The sequence below is a fragment of the Oncorhynchus mykiss genome, chromosome 24 (assembly GCF_013265735.2).
Source record: "Oncorhynchus mykiss isolate Arlee chromosome 24, USDA_OmykA_1.1, whole genome shotgun sequence".
NCBI lineage: Eukaryota > Metazoa > Chordata > Actinopteri > Salmoniformes > Salmonidae > Oncorhynchus > Oncorhynchus mykiss.
This window is the reverse complement of record NC_048588.1, coordinates 5867117-5885516: the sequence shown is the minus strand read 5'-3', so window position 1 is coordinate 5885516 and position 18400 is coordinate 5867117. Positions and strand designations below refer to the sequence as shown.

Genomic DNA, 18400 nt, shown 5'->3' with positions numbered 1-18400 from the left:
TAGACTATTATTTCCCTTTTAATTGGTTACACTCACACACTCCTACTCCTATGAAATCAATTTGTGGTCCTGGGAGGACAACTACAAAAATGTACTTTCTTGACCTTGCCTCTAACCAAGCACAGCCCAAAATCTTATCTGCCAATGTTGCTCTTGTCTGCAATCCCTGATATGCTTATGTGCTGCCTCAGAGCAACCAGATATCCTGAGATTATTGCCTTGGGGTTTACCATATAATATGCATCCAGGGAAAAGAGTGTCGACTCTTTTCTGGATTGCTGTAGGGAAGAAATTCCAGAAACATAAACGGAACACTTGTCAAGTATGTAGTGCAATACGCACACATGTAAATGCTGGATGATTCATGTTCCATGATAGGGGACCTACTGTAGTAGTAACTCAATGAATTAAGAGTAGACAAATGGCAAATAGTATGAGATACTCAATATAATATCTGAATGATTACTCTGATTGTTCTATTCTAACCCTCAGCGTGTCTCCATGGCCGTGGTACGCCCAACATTGATGTATGTTATCGAGTCCCCATGTGCAAGCATCTCAAGAGTGAGTTAGCTACTCCACAACAGGTAACATAACTACTGAATATCAACCTACAGAGACATCTCCTCCTCCAGAGTTACAACTCCATAGAGTCTAAAGGGCAGCCTGACTTCTGAAAACGTTTTGCAGGGTGGCCTACATAGCTCTATCTGTGTGCTGTGTGCTGCTGCTGGGTGGGGTGGGGGGGAAACCATTTTCTTCAGCTTCCAGTGCATGATGGGAAACAGTGGTTGGTGCCAGACAGTGTCAGGGCCCAGTAGGGATCTAATCACCCCAGTCTCAGCAGGGAGCTCAGCCACCACAGCCACTCTGGGCGGACTCAGGCTACAGGTAGTAAAAGCCTGCTTCACCCCACCCACCAACTGATCAATGAGTGCTAAGGTTCAGGAAAGAGAAGGAGAGAAAGAGTGTGTGCATGCGTGTGTATTTGTGTGTGCATTTGTGTGTGCGTGTGTGACATGGGAGCGCAAGGCTGAGCTGAAAGGATGGGGAGAAGGAGGAGATGGCAAATGGGAGTGTGAGGTTTTTGAAATATATTTGCCATCAGGTATTGATCAGATTATCAATTGAAGCAATTAATGGTTGAAACAAGTTTGCTGAGCCACTGTTACTCTCTCCTTACAGCACTGAACCCACAATGCATTGCAGAGTCTCATATGAAAAATTAATGAGGATCCCTTTCGTGGGGAATACATCAAGTGCAGAATTACAAGAGGGATGCAGCTCTCACACTCCAAAGACTCAAGGCTCACACCTACTGATTATTTTGTTTTCTCTCCGACACATGGATTACTCCATGGCCCTAATAGAAAAATAGGGCTAGGAGAAGTCATATGCTGTATCTGTGAGAGATAGGGTGAGAAAGAGAGTTAGAGAGGTAGGTAGAGATAGTGAGAGATAGAAAACGAGAGACAGGTAGATACAGGAAGAAAGAGAGAAAGGAAGTGTGTGTGTGTGTGTGTGGGGGGGTGTGTGTGGGTGCGTACCCGCATGCATGTGTGCTACTCTCTTTTCAGTTAATCCCTTTTTTATTAGATTAAACAAGAGGGTGTAGAAAAAAGCTGGTTTAATTTCCCTGGGCATATTTCACTGGACCGCTGTTCAGAGAGGTATTCAAATTATCCACAGTTAATTTTTTCATTTTTATTTTATTTTTACCTTTATTTAACTAGACAAGTCAGTTAAGAACAAATTCTTATTTACAATGAAGGCCTACAGTAAACAGCCAACAGAGTAAATTGATATGTACGATATTAAATCAATGATCATTTCATAGGTGGCACATTATATGTGAAATTGCTGCAGTGCAAGTCTGCTAGCTAGATTAATAAGATTCAAAATGTTTATGTGTGGGATAAAGTGTAATTTACACTTTACACTTTAATGCCGCAAAACCCAGAGCTTTGGCAATGAATCTTCCCTCTTTTTATCCAATACACTTTATCCTTTTGTATTGGATTTGAAATGATCTGAGAATCTCAAGAATGCGGCGGTTATCAGTCCTTTTCGCCCGTCGAAATAAGTGGAGACACAAATGAGTGATTAGCACTTGAAAGGCTGTGGGTCATATCAAAGTGCTGACAAAGTGAAGTTAGAAAAATTCATGTTTTTCGAGATCAGAGCGAGAAGCTCAGAATCCTCATTCACTCTCTCTCCTGTCCTCAATCTCAGGCTATTTGAGTGCATTGCGCCTTTGGATATTGAAGCACGAATGAGCAATGGATATGCCATTTCCTTGTCACCGAGATGCGATTGAAAACTGCATTCTGACACACGCAGGAAAAATATGACGCACTCTGAAGCAAAGCTAGAATGATGTGATTGGAACTAACATTACATTCAAATGTGATCAGAATTTTGTGGAAAAGAGATCCATTTACTATTACACTGTTCTTGCAGTAAAATGACAATCAGTACAACCTTCAAAAAAGTATAATTTGTGTCTATGACAATCTATGCAAGAATCGCAATACATGATTTGTCACCAGTACTTGAAAACGCCAATAAAACAGTACATACATTATGCTCCATACATACATATGATGTGTTACAGTAGATATGACATCACACCATACAGAAACTATGATGATAGCTTAGTAAGACACTTACTGTCACAGGAACACACACCAAAGTTATTATTAGTAGTGTGGGCGCAAGCCGTAAAATGTGCCAGGGAGGAAAAAGTTTATGCTTTGGCTCTCGACGAAGATTAAAAAAACCTCGATGTGAATTAACGAGGAAGTCGAACACACCTCAATTCAAACTGTTGTTAGAAAATCAAACTCAAATTGGCAAGTTGAAACATAGCCTATGGAAAATTAGCAGGCGGCGTGAATTTGCTTGAGGGCGGCGTGGGTGAACTGTCCAGTTGCGTAACAATCACATTTTGGAACGGCGAGTGCATTCTGCGATCACACACACATAACAAACAAAAAAACTCATGCTGGGACGACCATTAGAGATATTTGGAACTCACACGTGAAAAGGTTAAAAAACATTCCTTCAAAGAAACAATTTTGAAGCCAAATCAAAATGGAACACTTTTCAATGTTATATCTGACATGGTACAGGTGTCTTTTTTTTTTTTTTTAAGCCCATAACCATGTGTGTGTGTGAGGTGTGTACTTTTGCTCAAAGTAGATTTGTTTAAGACTACCAAGAAACAACCCGATTTTAGCCCACTGCAGTAAAAGGTTCATGAAATAAGGGAGAAGCACAAGATCTAAGGCGTGAATAGAACCTTGGGGTCCAGAGATGGGCACATTAGCAAGAAAGCTAGCTCCCTTGGGGGAGCTGTAATTGTGCTTATCAACGCCACAGTCATTACAATACAATGGGGTAAGTGTGTAATGTTAATGCAGCATGAAAAACTAAACCATCTTTGGTTAATATGTTGCTGTAGCTGGCAAACAAACACACATCCATGTGCATATGCATACACATGTGAGAAAGTCAATAATCCAGATGTCTTTAGAAGGTCTAATATATTTGAGGCTGTGCTCCATGGCTAATTGCTTCGCTTTCCAGGTGCCTGCTCGTACATGACCAGGCTACTGTGCTGTTAAACAGGCTCGTTAAAACCTCATGTAGTATCAAGCCTCTCTCCACCCAGACGTGATCGCCTTCGGCTGCTCATCTCGAGACCTTTGACCTACATACAGTATGCAGAGGCAGGAATGGCTACTGGAGGTGTGCACTCCTCTCACATGGGACACTCACTCATGTTCTATTCGTCTGAGAACAAATTTGTTCGCAGATGCACAACAAATCCTGGCCATGGTTGCAAACAGTCAAAGCAAACATATTACACATAAGAAAACACAGTGGTGAGGTATAACAATAGGGGTGAAATAATGCAGGGTACTACAGCGCTCCTCTACTGTCCACAATGGATGCAGTACTTCTCCAGTTTCATAGCTACAAATTGATGAAAGCCATTGATTGAAAGACGAGTCAATTTTCCTAGCTAGTGTCTTAGACTGGAACTATACTGCAGCATTAAGGATCTGTATATTGCACCTGCAGCTACAGTCTCTAGACTAGTCTGTGTTGGTGGGTCTAGCTGGTCTCCTTGGAGATCATGTCCATGAAAGTCTGCTGGGGTGAGATGACGGTCTGGAGGATGATCCCTGATCGTTGTCCTGCAGGCTCACACAGGGGGAGAGAGAAAGGAGGAAAATGGGGTTTCCTCTTGTTTATTGGCCAGAGCAGCCATTTGTCCACATCTTGACGTAATAGTGAGACTACCTCCATGGCATCACTCTGTATCTGCTGGAGCCATGACAATGGATGGCGGTGGTTGAGAACGGAAGCATCGATCATCTATAGGGCCCCATCATCCTCCCACTAGGCCGACACTGGGTGACACCGCAGGGACGCCCCTATCTTGACCCCGGCGAGCACTTGTTTCCTCTACCGTTGACCTGGCTCTGAGTTGGAGGGTGGAGCATGGAGAGCCAAGCAGCGTTGGACTAAGTGCAACGTAGAAAATTGATGATCGAGGAAGCATAGGAAAGGAATACTTATTGCTTACGGTACATGCGGGGTAAATTTTGTTACCCTCCACTCACAGACACATTGATAAAAGATAATCTCACTCATTACACAATGTTGATCTTGCATCAATCGACTTAACTGTGTGATCCCCAAAAAAGACAAAAGCAGTTTAGATTGAATTGCATTTCAACCTTTCATCAAGCAACCAGTAGGGACTTGACTATCCATGTATTTCCATGAACTATTTATGAATCATTTTTATTGGATAACGAGGCTGTTAGCCAACAATAAAGGCAGACAGCTCAAGAAAGTATTAGCCCCCACTTTAATCTCCCCTTGAAGTTCTCTATTGCCTCTGGTGGAAATATGATCCGGAGGGTTGTGCCAGCTGTCGTGATTTACGAGCTGGAAGGAAAGGTAATCATGACCTCTCATTCACACCCAGTGTCTTTTCTCCTTGCTGGTTACTCTCTGATGTACAATGCCAGCCATGATGGTCTTATTGTTTTGATTTCTTGCCATTGAGTATCTCCTTTAACCAGGGGTGACCGACCTACCATTGCATTTCATCCTTAGAACAACATCATATTTACTGAGCTGGATATTTTCACTGTTGCCAGCTCATATCATCACAAGCACAGCCTAGTAATGAATGTGGCAACATTATTGTCTGTAGTGATGTCAACCATGGCCCATTTCAGAATCCATAAAACTAAGCTTGTCGGCTCCAGCCACTGACTAATGTGGGTCGTAACCTACACTACGTGAGAGTATGGGTGTGTGCCTATTGAAGCTTAGAGGAATGTTGGTGTTAAAAGAAAAAGAAGCTCAGTCCCACTTTAAACAAACAACGACTGTATGTGTTAAGGTTTTGGAGCAGGAGCTGTTATGTCACACTTTACACAGCATGACAAACATACATTATTTGTGAAGAATATGTCATGAGTAATGCTCTTTAAAGCATTTATAACTGGTTGTTTGCTTAAATGCCCCAACCTCTCCAATAATGTACATTAAGGGGAAAGAAAGAGGGAAAGAGAGGAGGAGGACAAAGAGGAGGAGGATATTCAAGGTGAAAGTGATGGCTGAGCTTGGGGGTGAGAGTTGGATCAATGGTGGAGGAGACTACTGAGGGTCAGTGGGCAGCTAGATCACAACAGAACAGCCAGCAGCCCTGAGGAGGTATTGAGGGCCTGCCAGCTCACTGAAAAGGGCTAATAAAGGCCTCACTGCACGTGGATCAAACCGTCACCAAATGGGAATTAGGAACAAAGCTCAGGCGGTGATGACCCCACACCTTAATTCACACATTGAAGACCTTCTGATGGACAGAGAGATCAACTAATCCAAAAAGGTACACCATATCCAGGACTTCCTGAATATCTGTGAGTAAGCCTATGTTTTGAAAACAAAACAATTTACACGTTGTATAATTTCATTATGTGTTATGTACATTACATACATTTCACTAATCTAACAATAATATGGAAACTTATCATGGCTCGATCATACAGTCCCTCCCCTATCTTTTCCCATCTGCATTGGTATTTCCAGCAAATTAACCCCATACACATCATTACTAGTCACACCCTGATCCGTTTCACCTGTCATTGTGCTTGTCTCCACCCCCCTCCAGGTGTCGCCCATCTTCCCCATTATCCCCTGTGTATATATATACCTGTGTTTTCTGTCTTTTGCCAGTGTGTCTTGTTTGTTCAAGCTTACCAGTGGTTTGTCTCAGCTCCTGGTTTTCCCTAGTCTCTTTTTCTTGTCCTCCTGGTTTTTGACCTTTACCTGTCCTTACCCTGTGCACGCCCGCCTGACCACTGCCGGTCTCTGACACAGAGCCTGCCTGTCATCCTGTACCTTTGCTGCACCTCTGTATTACCGACCTCTGCCTGACCTGAGCCTGCCTGCCATCCTGTACCTTGGCCTCTGTTCTGGATTGACCCCTGTCTATCTTGACCTGTCCCTGTGGTTACAATAAACATTGTTCCTTCACACAGTCTGCACTTGGGTCTTACCTTGATTCCTGATAATTACTAGTTAATGACCTCATGCTTATGCATGTATAGCTTTTATAGGGCAGCAGGTAGCCTAGCGGTTAGTGCATAGGGCCAGAAACCGAAAGGTTGCTAGTTCAAATACCTGAGCTGTCAAAGTAAAAATCTGTTGATGTGCCCTTGAGCAAGGCACTTAACCCTAATTTGCTCCATGGGTGCCATACTACTATGGCTGTAAAACATCGCGTTTCGATGCACCTATCAAGTGTCACAATAAACATTTTCTTTTTTTATATATCAAATTGTGTATGAGCTCATGCTTGCAAGCCGTTGAGTTTGGTTTACGCATTAATTTCATGCCTATTGCGGACGGGAAATGTCACCCTTTCTGCATGAGTTCTGCCCACATCTGAAGTTCATCAACCCGATTAGGCTACTGACTGGAGCATATACATTTTCTCTATAACAGTTGCAAAAGAGGATTACACTTGCCCAAAACAATGAGAAAACAAACCCCAGCCAATAGCAACAGTACAGTATGGGCTGCAGCCGCAATGCTGTAGTTTTGTGGTTCACACAATCTATTTTTATCTTAATGCTGACAGCAACCACGCCACTGTTCACACAACGGTGATTGAGATAATTGGGTGCCATTTATCCACGGTCTCGCTCAAAGCCTTAGACATTTCCCCCCATGATGCCTTATGGTGCAATGATAGTAGCAACGGTATGCATTCTATCCCTTTTCTCCCCTTGTAATTCCCCTTTTCTAATCTATATAGTGCCCCAGCATGGGGAACCTGTTTACAGGAGTTGAATCAGAGGGCAATATTTACACACCATGAAAGCAGGGAAGAGACTGCAATGAGTGAGTGTGGCTATTTCAGGTTTATTTCCATGCGGGGTAGTTCAGACAAGTTATTTAACATATGCCAAGTCTTCAGCTTTGATGGAAAGAAGGGAAGGCTGGGAGTTAAAGGAGAAACTCCCTTGAGCTATTGCTGTGTGTGTATTGTGTTTGACAGGCCATGATGGACCGCAAAAAGGCTAAATCTACAAAGGATTCACCTTACCAACCTAGCTGTTCTAAATAATTCCCTGCATGAGTAATTCACAATAATACACCTACATTGCAATAAAACCACCCTAAACCAATAGCAAGTCTCAGTTTGTATTCCATTGTGTGACTACAGGGGAAGTTCATTCAGGTAGCGGATGGAGAGAGTTGCTTGCTGGATGCCAGACTCTATGGATCAAAGCAGGCTGTAACAGTGAAGCTAATCCACTACAACCTGACCTGCCTCACACAAGTGCAAGACTAGGCCCTGTTAGGTCCCTACCAACCCACTAACTCCAACTTCACAGCTGCCTTGAATGTTAACAGACACAATAAGACTGCACAGCCCTCACTTACCACAATGTGGGATAGTCAAGGGCATGAATCGTTGCTGAGCTGGGCTGGGGAGGCATGGTCTTGACTGGGGATGGAATGAAGAGTGAGAGCGGACCCGTATGCCTCAGGATGTCTATTCCACCATAATGGCCTACTCTGTTCTAATTCTCACCCTACTGACAGAGAGCCCGCTCTGGGCAGGCACAGAACACCAGACAGCCTGGAGTAGCCAGGTACAAATGCATTTTTGTTAGCACCAGCCGTGTCCACCTAATCCCACCCATGGGCTATGAGTTGGAACTCACACACACAAACACACACATACACACACACACACTGCTAGGAAGGTGTCAACATGCTGTTTCTGAGCTATAGCAGTACATAAAATATAACCTAGACTGAAACAAACAGACACACACACACACACACACACAAAAAAAACACACACACACTCTCTCTCTCATGACAATGATTCAGCCTTCATCCTGCGCAGGCCCTCCCCAAGGAGGCACAAACTCTAACACCAGGCAGCAAAGTGGTCTTCAGCTATTGACTGGTCATTAAAGGCATTTGGGCTTTTTATGAAGATTGCAAAAATCTATCTTGTGTCTATTAGTCTACAGGGCCTGAATATTATTGAGAGCCTTTCATATTCAACTCACCAATAGTCATCCTCTATGCTAAATACAAACCTATCCATATTTGGCACCAGAACAGGCCACCACAGGTGCTGGCTGACTTAGAGGCAAGGCTGTCACAATGGAGAGGAAAATGCTAATTGGTGCACATTAGAGACACGTCATATTTCAAAAAGGCTATCAGAATTGTGTCAGATATGACCTTCAAATCAAATGACGCCCTAATCGCTGATGCATGAAGATTAGTGACTTAGCTGTCTTGTAATTACATTGTAGCCTAGATATAAGTGCACTCACTACATTTCGTACATGCGAGTGTGTAGGCTAGGTGCTGAGTGGTTTTTTGTCTGTGTGTGAGGCCGTCTCTGTGAGAATAAGTGTGTGGGTGTGAAGTGCGAGTGATATAAAGTAGAGCACCTTGTAATGCTCCATATGACCGTTATCGAGGCACACACATCGCCTGAGACACAGTTATCTATTATTTATCGTTTGTTTGTGCAGCAGATAACTAATATATTCCTGACTATTCATTTGATCATGATGCAGCGTAAAATATATAATGCCATATGGCTCTCAAAACGGTAAAGTTTCAAGGATACCGTTTCGGGAGCTATTGCACTGAGCGTCTCATAAAGCCAATTCGTCAGTGAATTCAATGCTAACGTTGGAGAGCTGTCAATGGTGCTGAAAAGTCTCACCCAGCCACATCTGCCAGCGAAAACAGTGCTAGTTTTGATTTCAGTGCAGCCTACCTTACCAACCACACTCCTCGCTGTTTCTTTCGCCCCTACATAGCTAGTCACTGCAAGCACAGAAGCAAATGAAACATACCTAAAATGTGTCCTCATTCCAACAGAGTTAACGCATTCCAATGCGGTCAGGATTACAGGCAGCTCTGGCAGCCACAAAGCACACCATTTCGTAAATGACACCAATTAGGCCTAAACATGTTTTAGTGTTTCACTCATTTCTGTACATCATTGAGACACTGCATAAAATACCTTGCTTTGGTAACGTAAATATGCTTACAAAACATAGATTCACATATTCCTGCATTATTAGCTAGAATGGAAAACATACTCATTCGTGCACAAATATACTATATTTAATCAAATGGACGTCAAATATTAGAATGCATGTTGGCACAAGGATGGCGATGCAGGCTATCGTCAGTAGTGCATGCCGGTAATTCTTCAACTAATAAAAATGCAGCAATGTTCAGGGCTGTTCTCATGCGAAATTGCATTCCAAATCGCAGAAACCGGCATTTCATTTTCGAACACGTTTACATGATTAATACGTTATCAATTAGCCTACCTTTTTTATTTGAGCCCTCTCTCCTGTCCCTCAAAGTCGAAAGATCCCGCTCTCTAACGCACGGCGTCTGGCGATTAGCGTCCAACTTTGCACTTCTGTCCCCACACGGATGGATCCGATGCTGCCCAGGGTGAAACAGAGACGGCGTAGGGTTGCTCTATAGCAACGCCAGTCAGGCAGCGCAGGGAAATGTCTAAGCGCGAAAAGACGCACACCCAGACAGGAGACAAGCTTCAGGTACCACCACCGGCCACAGGTATAGCAAACACACACTGGAAAACGCATAGGAATAACAAAGATATAAGAGTGGAAAGTTACTACTATAAGGGGGTTTTAGTAAATCAAGCTACTACTATAAGGGGGTTTTAGTCAATCGATTCGGTTTCATCTGTGCTGGGTAGCAATGCCTCTTCGCACCTCGGTTGCACTGCAAAATGTCCTTGACTAACATGCTGATCACATTTATCCAATGGTTCCTGGCACAACGTTCTTTGAAACGTTGTGTTGTCCGTTCCCCAAAATGTCAAAGAAAGCATACAATTGTTAGAAACACACTCCGGTGAATTGAAACGGACTGTACCGTTATTCAAAAACAATCACTCATGTATTTTGGAGAAAAATTATGCAGTAACCTTGAACTTTGTCCAAAATACAAGGTGCAGGCGTGTCCAGCGTTTCTCCAAAATCCATAGCTGGGTTCCTACAACCTCCTACAAAGCCAACACTTTAAAAAAATACATCCAGTGAAAGTAAAACAACCTTTCAAGCGAATGAATGTCCTATATCAATGAATTACATCGCTGTCACCTGATATCCGTCTCAATGAGGTTATTGGGCAAATGACCGTGAATAATTTACACAACAATTCTGTGGATCACCCTAGGTGAGCGAGCGGGTGGGGTGAGATGCAATCTCAGCTCCGGAATTGCAGCGGCACGCCCAGTCCGATGTCTTTCCTTCTCATTCCCACCCGCGAGTACTTTCCGCGTCTCTCCTTGTAGGCCTACTTGCTGACCAAGTAAGTAGCTTGCAGAGAGAGACCTATCTCATCCACCTCCAGGTCTTCAAGTCAAACCGTGAATTTAGTTCAATTGAGCTGGTGTGGAGGTGTTGCATTGTGCCTCGTTGGGAATACCATGTAGGCTAATAGGTTTCACTAAAACATGAGATGCAGAGAGGGGGGGAACAGAGCTGTGCGCGGGAGGGAGGGAACGATGCACTCACTGGTGGCAATGCACTTGTGAATTTAAAAGAGATATGCGCTTGTGGATTTAAATTTATTGAATTCAGCCTTTTAATGTGTAGCCTAATAATAATCATTTCAGTTGCTCATGATTTTAAATCATAATGTTTACTTGGTCCTTGTAGGCCTACATGGACGTCGTAGATTTGATGCTGTTTATTGTGCTCAGGCTGTCATCATATATCTCTAATTGCCATTAATACCATTCAATTAAGTCTTACATTTACAATTATTGCATTATTATTTGTATAGGCCTGGCAAAGGGTACCATGTCTCACCCCAGGACAGTTAGGCACAGAAGGCTAGATTATTTCCAAGGTGCAAGATTTAGTGAATAAAGTTGCAGAAAGTATCTTAAATCATGGACTAATGCATTCAAGTTCTCAAGACCAAATAAATATACAGTACCAGTCAAAAGTTAGGACACACCTACTCATTCAAGTGTTTTTCTTTATTTTTTTGTATTTTTTTCTACACTGTGGAATAGTGAAGACATCACAACTATGAAATAACACATATAGTGTGTTATGTAGTCCCCAAAAAAGTGTAAACAAATCTAAATCTATTTTATATTCTTCAAAGTAGCCTTGATGATAGCTTTACACGCTCATGGCATTCTCTCATCCAGCTTTACATGCAGAAATCATCCGTTCACCTACTCTGCGTCTCACAAAGACTTGGCAGATGGAACCAAAAATCTCAAATTTGGATTCATCAGACAAAAGGACATATTTCCACAGGTCTAATGTACACGTTTCTTGGCCAAAGCAAGTCTCTTCTTCTTGTTGGTGTCCTTTAGTAATGGTTTCTTTGCAGCAATTCAACCATGAAGGCTTGATTTACGCATTCTCCTCTGAACAGTTGATGTTGAGATGTGTCTGTTACTTGAACTCTGAAGCATTTATTTGGGCTGCAATTTCTGAGGCTGGTAAATCTAATGAACTTATCCTCTGCAGCAGAGGTAACTCTGGGTCTTCCTTTCCTGTGGCGGTACTCATGAGAGACAGTTTAATCATAGCGTTTGATGGTTTTTGCGACTACACTTGAAGAACTTTCAAAGTTCTTGACATTTTCCGAATTGACTGACCTTCATGTCTTAAAGTAATGATGGACTGTCGTTTCTCTTTGCTTATTTAAGCTGTTCTTGCCATAATATGGACTCTGTCCTTTACCAAATAGGGCTATCTTCTGTATACCACCCCAAGTTTGTCACAACACAACTGATTGGCTCAAATACATTAAGAAGAAAATAAATTCCAAAAATGTACTTTTAACAAGGCACACCTGTTGATTGACATGCATTCCATGTGACTACCTCATGAAGCTGGTTGAGAGAATGCCAAGAGTGTGCAAAGCTGTCATCAAGGCAACGGGTGGCTACTTTGAAGAATCTCAAATGTAAATGCAGCTCCGGACAGGAGGGCGACTCTGGCAGCTCCGGACAGGAGGGCGACTCTGGCAGCTCCGGACAGGAGGGCGACTCTGGCAGCTCCGGACAGGAGGGCGACTCTGGCAGCTCCGGACAGGAGGGCGACTCTGGCAGCTACGGACAGGAGGGCGACTCTGGCAGCTACGGACAGGAGGGCGACTCTGGCAGCTACGGACAGGAGGGCGACTCTGGCAGCTACGGACAGGGCGCAGGCACAGGACTCACCAGGCTGGAGGCCTAGTACGTGGAGGAGGCACAGGATAGACCGAGCTGTGGGGGAGCACTGGAGATCTGGTGCGTAGCCTTGGCACCACTCTTCCAGGCTGAATGCCCACTCTAGCCCAGCAAGTGCGGGGAGCTGGAACAGGCCGCAATGGGTTCTCCTGGCAAACTGGGGAAATCGTGCTTAGAGCCGGCGCAGGATATCCTGGCCTGAGGAGACACACTGGAGGTCTGGAGAGCAGGACTGGCACAATCCGTCCTGGCTGGATCCTCACCCTAGCCCGGCAGATGCGGGGAGCTGGGATGTAGCGCACCGGGTTAAGAACGCGCACTGGAGACAGCGTGCGCTCCACCGCATTACACGGTGCCTGACCAGTACGACGCCCGCCACGGTAAGCACGGGGAGTTGGCTCAGGTCTCCAACCTGACTCTGCCACACTCCCTGTGTGCCCTCCCTAAAAAAAATTGGGGGGCTGCCTCTCGGGCTTCCTTGCCAGCCGTGTTCCCTTGTAATGTTGCCGCTCAGCCTTAGCTGCCCCCAGTTCCTCCTGTGAACGGCGATACTCCCCAGCCTTCCTCCAGGGTCCCTTCCCGTCCAGGATCTCCTCCCATGTCCAGGAGTCCATTACACCACGTAAGTGTTCATGATTTATTAATAGAACTGAACACTGAATAACAAAAACAACAACGAGAATGAACGAAATGGAAACAGTTCTGTCTGGTGCAGACACAAAAACAGAAAACAACCCACAAAACACAGGTGGGAAAAGGCTACCTAAGTATGGTTCTCAATCAGAGACAGCGATAGACAGCTGCCTCTGATTGAGAACCACACCCGGCCAAACACACAGAAATAGAAAACATAGAACACAAAATATAGAATGCCCACCTCAACTCACGCCCTGACCAAACCAAAATAGAGACATAAAAAGGATCTAAGGTCAGGGCGTGACAAGGACAGACATTTCAAAACCTTATTCGTTATGATACATTTTTTGACTGTCTGTTTTGCCATTTATGAATGTGTTATTCAATGCGTTTCTATGGGCTTTAGTAGTAAAGTTCAAATACAATATTTTATCTAACATGTTTTATGTAGCAACACCATAACCACTTCTTCAAAATAGTAAATAGCTTAAAATAGTCAGAAACAATCTAAGATAAATCAAGAAATCTGTAATTAATTAAGACATTTTTGCGGAGGAAGTCAGCTGCACAGTTTTACATCTTACTAAGGTGTTTGGTGCAATATTTCTCAAGTAAAAAAATGTGATTGAAAAACTAGTCCGTGCACTGCATACAGTTTATCAATTCGGGAAAGTCTGGTTGCATGCGCAGGACTGATTTCTGAGAACATAACATGTCTACAACTTCATCATCTACAAACTGTCAAACTACTGTAAAATAAAGCACAAGCTACATGCTGTTTATCAGTGTCCAAAGTACTATATGGCTCAGTGTTAACTCTGTGTTTGTCAATAAAGCTAGAAAGTAGTAGCTAGCAGGCACATTGAGCAGTCAGGCCACAATAAGCTTATCAAGTCACTGGCGAGTGGCGACATGTGTGCGTCTGTGCCGTTTAGCTTTTTTATAACTTTCTCACTATCTGTTACCAGAGTGCGTCTGTCTGTCAGTGTTTCATAGGGAATCATGTTCTCACTATCTGCTACCAGAGTGTGTCTGTCTGGCAGTGGTTCATAGGGAATCATGTTCTCACTATCTGTTATCAGAGTGTGTCTGTCTGGCAGTGTTTCATAGGGAATCATGTTCTCACTATCTGTTACCAGAGTGCGTCTGTCTGGCAGTGTTTTATAGGGAATCATGTTCTCACTATCTGTTACCAGAGCGCATCTGTTTGGCAGTGTTTCATAGGGAATCATGTTACAAAACAGGTCGTAAGAGGACACAAAATGCTTGTGAATGGGTTTGAAACATTGATAAGTTGCAGTTGGGATACCAGTGCACTCTGATCGTCTCAATTCAAATTTTGCCCCAAAAAGTGTCAGACTCGAGTGATTGACAATTTTAAACACATCAGCTAGTGGCCACTCCATAAAGGCCTTAGGGCAAAGAGTTATTTCAACATAACATTGCCCGACGTGTTGTCTAATGTAAACATATGAGGTACTGCGTAATGGGCAGGTCTGTTTCCATAGAGATCCTATTAAATTACTTCTAAATTATATTGAAAAGTGGCTGGCTAGCTAGCTAACTAGCTAACAAAGATAACTGCATATATTTTCAGTTTTGGGAGTAGTGAACTAACTACATGTAGTTAAACTGGTAATTTAATTACATTTTGCAGTAGCTTGGTGGTTGAAATAAATTCAAATCATAGTAGTGTTTTCATTAGTTAATTACTTGTTTTGCCATGTAGTGCAGTGATGTATCTAAAATAAAGTAAAATATGGGTGAAGTAGGCACTCATTTCCATTCTTTTTGGTATTGGACCTCCCTAATTCTCACTTGAATCACTTTCCGTGTGCCTAATTCTCATTTCATGTGTTTAATAGGCTAAATCCCACATTCTGTTAACATCTGACTGCAGGGTAATCTATTCTTGCAATTTGTGGTCTGACATTTCAGATAAAGATATTATACAGTGGGGAGAACAAGTATTTGATACACTGCCGACATAAGTATTTGATCACCTACCAACCAGTAAGAATTCCGGCTCTCACAGACCTGTTAGTTTTTCATTAAGAAGCCCTCCTGTTCTCCACTCATTACCTGTATTAACTGCACCTGTTTGAACTCGTTACCTGTATTAAAGACACCTGTCCACACACTCAATCAAACAGACTCCAACCTCTCCACAATGGCCAAGACCAGAGAGCTGTGTAAGGACATAAAATTGTAGACCTGCACAAGGCTGGGATGGGCTACAGGACAATAGGCAAGCAGCTGGGTGAGAAGGCAACAACTGTTGGCACAATTATTAGAAAATGGAAGAAGTTCAAGATGCCGGTCAATCACCCTCGGTCTGGGGCTCCATGCAAGATCTCACCTCGTGGGGCATCAATGATCATGAGGAAGGTGAGGGATCAGCACAGAACTACACGGTAGGACCTGGTCAATGAAATGAAGAGAGCTGGGACCACAGTCTCAAAGAAAACCATTAGTAACACACTACGCCGTCATGGATTAAAATCCTGCAGCGCATGCAAGGTCCCCCTGCTCAAGCCAGCGCATGTCCAGGCCCGTCTGAAGTTTGCCAATGACCATCTGGATGATCCAGAGGAGGAATGGGAGAAGGTTATGTGGTCTGATGAGACAAAAAGAGCTTTTTGGTCTAGACTCCACTCGCAGTGTTTGGAGGAAGAAGAAGGATGAGTACAACCCCAAGAACACCATCCCAACTATGAAGCATGGAGGTGGAAACATCATTCTTTGGGGATGCTTTTCTGCAAAGGGGACAGGACGACTGCACCGTATTGAGGGGAGGACGGATGGGGCCATGTATCACGAGATCTTGGCCAACAACCTCCTTCTCTCAGTAAGAGCATTGAAGATGGGTCGTCGCTGGGTCTTCCAGCATGACAACGACCCGAAACACACAGCCAGGGCAACTAAGGAGTGGCTCCGTAAGAAGTATCTCAAGGTCCTGGAGTGGCCTAGCCAGTCTCCAGACCTGAACACAATAGAAAATCTTTGGAGGGACCTGAAAGTCTGTATTGCCCAGCGACAGCCCCGAAACCTGAAGGATCTGGAGAAGGTCTGTATGGAGGAGTGGGCCAAAATCCCTGCTGCAGTGTGTGCAAACCTGGTCAAGAACTACAGGAAACGTATGATCTCTGTAATTGCAAACAAAGGTTTCTGTACCATCGAATACTTATGTCATGCAATAAAATGCTAAATTAATTACTTTAAAATCATAGTGTGATTTTCTGGATTTTTGTTTTAGATTCCGTTTGTCACAGTTGAAGTGTACCTATGATAAAAATTACAGACCTCTACATGCTTTGTAAGTAGGAAAACCTGCAAAATCGGCAGTGTATCAAATACTTGTTCTCCCCACTGTATATTTTAGTAGTTTGTAATTAACAATTTTTTCGAAGTAACTTTAGTTGAAGCTGCAAAATATTAATTTTGGTCAACGTGACAATAGATCTGTCATTCTAAATCAAGTCTAAGAAGCGGTGTATCTGTTTTATGTGCATTATTTCTATGCTTCCTGTTAAGTTTCATTTTTTGCATATTTTACTTTCGGTTTGGTACACCAGCTTCAAACAGCTGAAAATACAAAATGTTTGGTTTTAGAAAATATATTTCACAGCGGTTTAGATTGTACAATGATTCTCTACAACAGTGGTGTCAAACTCATTCCAGACACTCCAGACACTCAGCCCTTCGTTGAATGAGTTTGACACGTGCTCTAAACTAGACTTGTTTGTTTTGTCACAGAAACTGAAATTAGGCCAACTAAATTTCTTAGAATTTTACCAAAGAGGAAATGGCAGAGCAATTTCTGCATAGTGCATCTTTAAGAAAACTATATTTCCTAAAGGTATCTTTAGTGTAGCTTAACTTCTTCCAGTGTGAAGTAATTGGTAGCTTGGTCGCTTCCCCAACACTGATTATTTGACACAATATCTTATCACAGCCCTGGCATTCAATGGTTAACCATCTCCCTGACCAAAATGTCTGACCTTTTATCCCATCATAAGAAGATTTATGTCCAAACCTAGTGTTCTAATTCCTAATTCTATGTCTGTCTCACTGTCTGGAAGTTCTGGCTGCTATGATTGGATAGCGTGAGCTCATTTGATAGAGAGCAATCAGCACAGCTACTTCTCTCGTCTTAGTGGGCACTGGGCAAGTGGACATGATCCTAATCCATACCCAACTCACCAGTAGGCTAAGTCGTTACGAACTCACTTAACACAGTTTTGAACGAGACTGATATTATGACAAAATGATCCTATTTACACTTTGTACATTTTCACACTAAAATTCATGTTTCTGACTCATATCGATGCCACATATCTGTAGGCCATTTACAATTGGGGAAGTTGGTTCTAAGGTAGCCTAGGCAGCGATTCACAACGTACTGGGTAAAGATGTAAATTCAACTTCTTTTCCATGTTGGTTCAAAGTAAATTATTTGAAATGACGTGGAAACAACTTGTGTTCCCAGTGGGTATCGGCTGCCAAGGCAAGTTCTAAGGGGAAGTTTACCTTTAAAATCAGATTTTAAACACAATCTTAACCACACAGCTAGAGATATGTGTAACCCTATCCTTAAATGAATACCAAAAAGCATATTTTCGTTTGCATTTGTACTTTGTGGCTGTGGTATCTAGTGACAACTGCGCTCCCTAGCGGCGTTACTGTAATGATCTACAGGGGATATGGCTGGGACTGACATATTAGTAGCTACAGTGGGGCAAAAAAGTATTTAGTCAGCCACCAATTGTGCAAGTTCTCCCACTTAAAAAGATGAGAGGCCTGTAATTTTCATCATAGGTACACTTCAACTATGACAGACAAAATGAGAAAAAAAATCCAGAAAATCACATTGTAGGATTTTTTATGAATTTATTTGCAAATTATGGTGACTAAATACTTTTTTGCCCTACTGTATGTTGCCAAATTGAG

The 18400-nt window shown here is 43.0% G+C and overlaps 1 protein-coding gene across 1 annotated transcript in view; it reads right to left on the bottom strand.

The window, feature by feature from the left end:
• The window catches only part of LOC110503581 (leucine-rich repeat and fibronectin type III domain-containing protein 1-like protein), a 158638-nt gene extending 147606 nt beyond the window's left edge, over nucleotides 1–11032 (bottom strand). Inside the window, exon 1 of the mRNA XM_021581986.2 lies at nucleotides 9909–11032. The gene's annotated coding sequence lies outside the window, so the exon portion shown is untranslated. The remainder of the gene's footprint in view (nucleotides 1–9908) is intronic.
• Between the last annotated feature and the right edge of the window lie 7368 nt (nucleotides 11033–18400).